Below are 7,141 nucleotides of genomic sequence, written 5' to 3' on the forward strand. Positions count from 1 at the left end.
CACCACCACACCCAGTTTTAAAGACTGAAAATCATTTTAAAAAGAAGACTTTCTAACCTTCCAATAAACCAATTACACACTTCCATCATCTATAAAAAAATTGGATAAGTTACCGATTTACTAAATATCAGCTTCTCAGGTCTTCTGGAGTTAGTTTTGGATGATAAAAGGTAGAAAAACTGAAGTTAATGAGATGCCCACAGAAGTCAAAAAAACAGAAGTTGTTCAGAGCATTGTTCACCGTCTGTAGACTTGAACATCTGCCCGCAGGGGCTGAGGCTCCTTCTTGAACATTCAGTAGGACCCCAGGGCTCCCTCTGTGCCTGGTGTGACAAAGCCCACTCCGCCTCCGTGATTTGGCTCTGAGCTACAGCTGTTCTGTCCTGTCTAAGGACATCAAGCCATGAACAGGGAACGAATGCTGTCGCTTCAAAGTTGGGAGTGAGATTTTTAACTATGGACAGATCTGCTTGCTTTAGGACTGAATGCTTCTGGAGCTTGTGTTTGTTGAGCTTTGGTTAATTCCAGGCATTTTTCAACCTTTTAAAGTTATTTCCCTATTTTTGATTCATTCAGCGAGTGTTTATATACTGTTTACTATGTGTCCGGAACTGTTGCTGATAGGAGCGCAGCAGGAGCAAAAGTCCTACATGGGCGAAGCACGGGGGTGAAGGTACTGGACCAGGAAGTTCTGTAACCGTAATTTTGACATGATGGTTTTGCATAGCTCATGCTCTGTTATCAATAGATTAGCTATACAGCCAGGTGTGGTGGCACACACCTGTAATCCCAGCACTCAGGAGGCTGGGGGAGGAAGATCATTGCGAGTTTGAGACCAGCCTGGGCTATAAAGTGAGCTCAAGGCCAGCCTGAACTGCATAGTGAGACCCTGTCTCAAAAAAGACAAAAAAAAAAAAAAAGAAAATAGATTAGCTATATATTGCTATGTGTCTTGTAATATAGGTTTATAATGAAGTGACAATATAGTACTCATATTTCTTTTTCTAAACATATCGCACGTGTGTGTGTGTGTGTGTGTGTGTGTGTGTTATGGTACTGGGACTGAACCCAGGATCTTCACACTGAGCTACCTCCCCAGGCTCTTTTTACTTTTTGAGATAAGATCTTAAGTTGCTAAACTGCCTGGGATGGGATTGAACGCAATCCTCCTGCCTCAGCTTCCCAGAGTGCTTGGATTACAGATCTACACTGCCACATCCAGCTTCTAAGTACGTTTCAGCCTTAGGTTAAACCACACCACTACAATATGCATATGTCAGAGAGTTAACATCTTAAATAATACCTTTGAAATTTCTCACTGATAGATTGTACTGCACTAAAACTATACACTTAGTACTACACACATTAAAATAGGAAAGGAGCCCCCAGGACCATGAGCCAAATAAAATTCTATTCTCTATAGATTAGAAAATAGAAAACTATTAACCTCATCATACGTATGCTCACATAAAAATGCCACTGGGTTTTCATTTTTTAATAAAAATATGTAGCTTATAATTAAATACAAAAATAAACCCCATCTTTCAGTCCTTGAATATTTTGTGAAAATGATGAAATCGGCCATCCCTGTGGAGGAAGGGACGATCCAGGGATGGAAGGACAGGAAGACCTAGAGAAGAGCAGGACACACCAGGCGCGGGTAGCGCTACCTGGAAGGCATTTAGCTACCTGGATTTAGCATTTAGCGCACATGGACACAAAGAACCACTCTTGGGTCTACAGTGTGTACCACATGCTAAGAATGTGACACAGCCTCAAACGCAACTTGCCCTTCGTCACATGCAGCAGTCACTTTCCCATGGCTGGGACAAAATACCCGAGGCCCACAACTTAAAGCAGAGACTTCTGGGGGGCCAGCAGAGGAAGGGGCTCCCTCTGTGGCAGTCAGGAAGCAGTCTGAGAAGAGCAGGACCTAGAGGCTACCCTTGCAGGTCACACCCCAGTGAGCACTCCTCCCAGGGGCACACTCAGCCTTGTATCGATGAATGAATCCACAGATCAGCACAGCGCCCCGTGAGCTAACCATTGAACATGAGGTTTGCGGGGACATTTTAGGTCTAAACTGCAAGAGCACACAAACACCAAATCCAGGATAGAGTAGGTAGAGCGCTGCATCTCCTTCATGCAGGTCTGTTACCTTAACTTCTTGCATCTTCAAAACAAAATGAGCGGGGCCGGGAATAGAGCTCAGCGACACAAGCTCTTGTCTGGCAAGGGTAGGGTCCTGAGTTTGATTCCCAGTACCAAAAACCAAAAAATAAACAAACAAACAAAAACGAGCCTTCAAGTAAGAGATGCAGTTATCCCTAGAAAAGTCCTACTGATCAGAAGAGGAAATGGCTCTGTCTGTTGTAGGAAAGAGTGTCATAAAGGCCTTAAGCATGTTTAAATGCCTTAATACAAGAAACTTAAAAAAATCTGGTCTGTGTGAAATGATTTGTGTGTGATAGTTCACTATAATGTTATTTATGTGAGTGAAAATTCCAAAGCCACCTAAATGTCCAATAGTAGGAACTGGAAAGTATAAAGTATCCATGCTCTGGAATTGGCCATCAGGTATAAAATAATATTTCAGGATGTGAGTGAATATTCCAATATCTTGATTGATTGAATAATGATGTTATGTATTACACAGAGTAAGATCCCAGTTATATGAGAAAATGTAGACAGTGGTCAAACATGTATATGCCAAAATGCTAGCAGTGATTGTCTCTGGAAGAGTATTTTTCATTTTTTCTGCTTTTCTCTGTTTTTCTAGAATAAGAAGCTTGTAGTTTTTTTAAATCAGGTTTTATTGGTGCAGTTTAGATATACATAGTGATCACAGTCATACAGAATTTCTACCTGTACATGGTATAACTTGATTCTTTTTTTCCCATTCCCCTACACTCCCTTCAACCCCTCCCCCCCCACCACTTACAAAAGCTTTGTTTCCATGTTTTCCTCCTTTTCTCATTTCTTTTTTACTTTTCACTTCTTTCCTTCCCCCTCCCTCAACCCTTGTTCCCCTCCCCATTTGAAGAATTTCTTCCTATTTCACAATGTCTGTGATATCAGGAGGCTGAGGCAGGAGGATCACCATGAGTTTGAGACCAGCCTGGTGAGCTCAAGCCCAGCCTGAGCTGCATAGTGAGACCCTGTCTCAAAAAAGACACTCACACAAAAAAGTCTGTTATACACTTTGGTCCTTATTTACACTGTCATTTTCTCACACAAGAGAGACAATGCGGTATTTACACGTGTGTGTCCAATTTATTTCACTTAAGAGTATGGTCTCAAGGTGCATGCATTTACCTAAAAAATGTCTCAAGAAGCTTGTAATCTTGTCATCCAAGAAAAAAATGGGAATTTTTGGTACTGGGGATCATACTCTGGGCTCCCACGGCTAGACAAGCACTCCACCACTGAGCTACATCCCCAGGCCCCGTCATTCTTTAAAAACAAAGCCCTAGTTTGCCAAAATCTTATTATTTTCCTGTAGGTTCCTCTGCCATTCCTTTCGGTGTCTGTTTTTCGTCAGTTTTATGGGTTGTGGGTGTCTGATGTGTGTCACAGTGTCACAGTTCTAGGATTATGAACTTCTCCCAGACCTCAGTGTCCCGGTCTATTTAACAAGTCATTGCTGAATTACACTGAATACATTTATCCTTCTGACGGCCCCCGTGGCAGAGCTGCAGCGGGGAACGGTCATGGAGATTTGAAGGGTGTATACTAACATTAATATGAAACGTGAACGCTAGACGTGATACGTTTGTTTTTTAATATTATGAAGACACAGCATGGCAGACCTGGAGGAGGTAGAAAATGTTTCAGAAACGAGTAGGGGGTGTCGGGAAGCCAGCTGAATGTGCCACTTCAGAAGGGGTCCAGGCAGGTCCCCCAAAGAGAAAGCCGGTAGTAGTTTCGCGGACTACTGTTGCAGAAAAAGAATCTCAGGATGTGTCAGTGGGAAACATAGTGCAGATTTACTCAGCAGAGCTGGACACGGTGGTAAAGCACAGGTTCAGACGGGCACAGGAGGGTGAAGTCAGCTCCCAGGGCTCGCTGAGGTGGCCCCGGGCCCGCCGTCCTGATCTCAGCTCTGGTGTCCATAGCTCTGAAGAACTCCAGTGGCTTGAGGCAGAGTTTGAGTGTGAGTGTGTGAGTGTGTGAGTGTGTGTGTGTGTGTGTGTGTGTGTGTGTGTGTGTGTGTTAGGGGTGAGGTGACCTCAGCACACACAGCTCTGCTTCTCCTGGAATCAGAGGCAACTGTGCAGACTTCTGGGCAGCGCTCCGGAGGGGTCTGGAACTGACCACTGGCAAAGCCGGCAGCGGAGAAACTGAGCGTTACTTTAGTTCTTCTTACCTTGGTGTCTTCAGTCTTGAAGGAGATGGCATAAACTGCGTAAAGAAACCTTGTAATACAGACGCCCCCGAGTGATTAGCGTGTCTACGCAAGAGCCTGCAGGGGCCTGACCCAGGGTTGTAAGGTAGCAAGGGAGACGAAATGGGGTTTCCCTGCCGCCTTCTGCCTATCCTTTCTGCTTCGGTCCCGCCCTCCTGTGGTGCCGATGCTGCACTCTGACTTTAGAATATACTCGAGATGGGCAGCAGAGATGCTTCCCTGCCCTACTTACTGGAGAAGAAATCCTAAGGATCTAGAAAGGCTTTCTCTTTTTTTTATTTCTTCCTTTTTTCTTCCTCTTATTTTTTTTTTTTCCTTAGCAATCTTTTACTGATTGACTGGATCTTATTGTCCATTTTGTTTTGTTTGAGACAGGGTCTCCCTGTAGAGTCCAGGCTGGCTTTGAACTCATGATCCTCCTGCCTCAGCCTCCCAAGTGTTGAGATTCCAAGCATGCACCAGCATGTCCAGCATTTGATAGATGTTTTTTTTTCCTTAGCAACTGTAATGAGAAAACTTAGCTCAAAGGTCTTGAGGGTCTCAAGCATATGAATGAGGGGTGGTTGCTCCATGAGGGAAGGCAGCCCCAGAAAATCCGGAGCAAGGATAACAGCAAATTCATCTGAGGTGGTGATAAGGCTGGGCCCCTACTACTGGAAAATAAAATATTAAAATGCTCTCTTATAGCAAGAATTACTAAAAGATAATATGCCCTGCCAGCTAAGGGTAAACAAGAGCAGGGAGAGTTACTTCCACTTTCAACCCAGGGCCACTATGTTAATCTTCCGGAAGCCCAGCAAACAGAGTGTGGGTACAGTCAGCATTGGCAGACATCCTTCATCAAAATGTAGACAGCGACAACCTTGGGTGGCCAATAGACTGGAGCGATGAGAGCAGCTACTTCAACTAAGAAACATGAAACTAAAAGATTTTGTTCTTGTTTGCTTGTTATTTTGAGACGGGTTCTTGCTAAATTGCCCAGGCTGTCCTCAAACTTTCCATCCTCCTGCCTCAGCCTCCAGAGTAGCCGGAATTTACAGGGATGTGTCACCGTACTTGGCTTCAAAAAGATGAAAAGTATGCTTTTCTTATTCTGTGTGTGCTTTCCAGTAAGTCACGTTTATCAGACTAGCTTTTATTTAAAACCTAGATGATATTTATTTCCTACATCGCAAGTGTCTCTCCGTACACAGTAAACATAATTCTGCGCTTTGGCTAATTTAGTTAAGAATAATCCCAAGTCAGCATTCTTAATGACTACAGAGGACCAGACTGAAAGAAACAGACTAACGTGTTCCAGCAGCCTCGCTCTCTCTGCTGTGACAAGCAGGAAGTTTCCGAGCAATCCTCCGCCTCTCAGAAGCTTACGTCAAACTTTGTACTCACATCCTGTTGAATGCAGTCCTCAGTTTTTTCCTGATCTGCATACTCTGAATGAAACTGTTTGAGTAATCCGTCCTGAAACTGTTATGTATATCTAAGTGACAAATGGAATATCTCCGTGACTAATAATACTCACAGTTAAAGTTTTTTTTTTTTTTAGTATTAAGTGCCTTGTACTTAAAACTATTTATATCTCTACTCTGCATCCCGTATTCATTTGATCTCTCCAGTAGGTCCTTGTGAAGCATGGTCTGGTTCATTAATTACGCAGCTCGTACAGGAAAACAAGCAAATAAACCCTCCGCGGCACATCCTGACGCCTTGCTCTGGCGTGTGCTGTGCCATCCCCACGTGATGGAGGGGACTCTGCTGGTTCCAGGCCTTCAGGTGACTGGCTCTGTGGCTAAGTCCCTCAACCTGCAATTTTGTCCCCTGAAAACAGGAGGGACGGGCTGGATGACCTTTAGTACATCCCGTGTGTTTGTGCTTGGAGGAGCATCAGTCTTTGTCGTGGATACTGTCAAGTTCTTAAAGAAAGCAAAGACCAAATTCTAAGTGTAAGCCACAGTGTAAATGGGAGGGGGCATCTTCCTGGATGGATTGCTTAGGATTCTCTATGGTCACAAATAATCAAAATCCAAGTGGATCGGACTTAGGGAAGAAAGTGAATTTACTACAAAGGTTCAGAAGTGTCTCACAGAACCCAGGGACAGAAATTAAACTGGATGTAAGGAGCCAGAAAGACGAACGCTCAAGAGGACTCTCCTGGCTGGGCACGGTGACACCTGCACATAATCCCAGCGCTCTGGGATGCTGAGGCAGGAGGATCACAATTTGAAACCCAATCTGAGTAATTTAGTGACTTAATGAAATCCTGACGCAAAATAAAAATACAAAGAGGGCTGAGAGGTAGCTCACTGCAAAGGCCCTGGGTCCAACCCCCAGTACTGAAAAAGAAAAGAAAACAGAACAGAAGAGAAAAGAACAGAACCAAAAAGAAAAGACTCTCTCCCTCCCTTTGTACACCTGCTTCATTCTCTCCACCTTCTCTCGCTATCAGCCAGGTTCATCACACAAAGGATGCCCCTGAAATAAGATGCCCCTGAAATGCTTGAGTGTACAAATGATAGTCCAGACAAACAAGAGATACGCTCTTTTTTAGCACAAATGTGTGTTCCCAGGAAAAGGCTCCCTTGGCCCATGCTGGGACAGATGCCTAGGTGGGGACTGATCAGTTGTTATTCAGATGGGGGACAATTTAGATTGAATATGACCACTTACATCACAAGCTCAAGGAAGGGAAAGAGAGAAATTTCTAGAAAAGAGTCTAAGTAGAAAATTCGGAGGCTGAGG

Source organism: Chinchilla lanigera, unplaced genomic scaffold (assembly GCF_000276665.1).
Source record: "Chinchilla lanigera isolate Chin_1 unplaced genomic scaffold, ChiLan1.0 scaffold00008, whole genome shotgun sequence".
NCBI classification, from domain to species: Eukaryota; Metazoa; Chordata; class Mammalia; order Rodentia; family Chinchillidae; genus Chinchilla; species Chinchilla lanigera.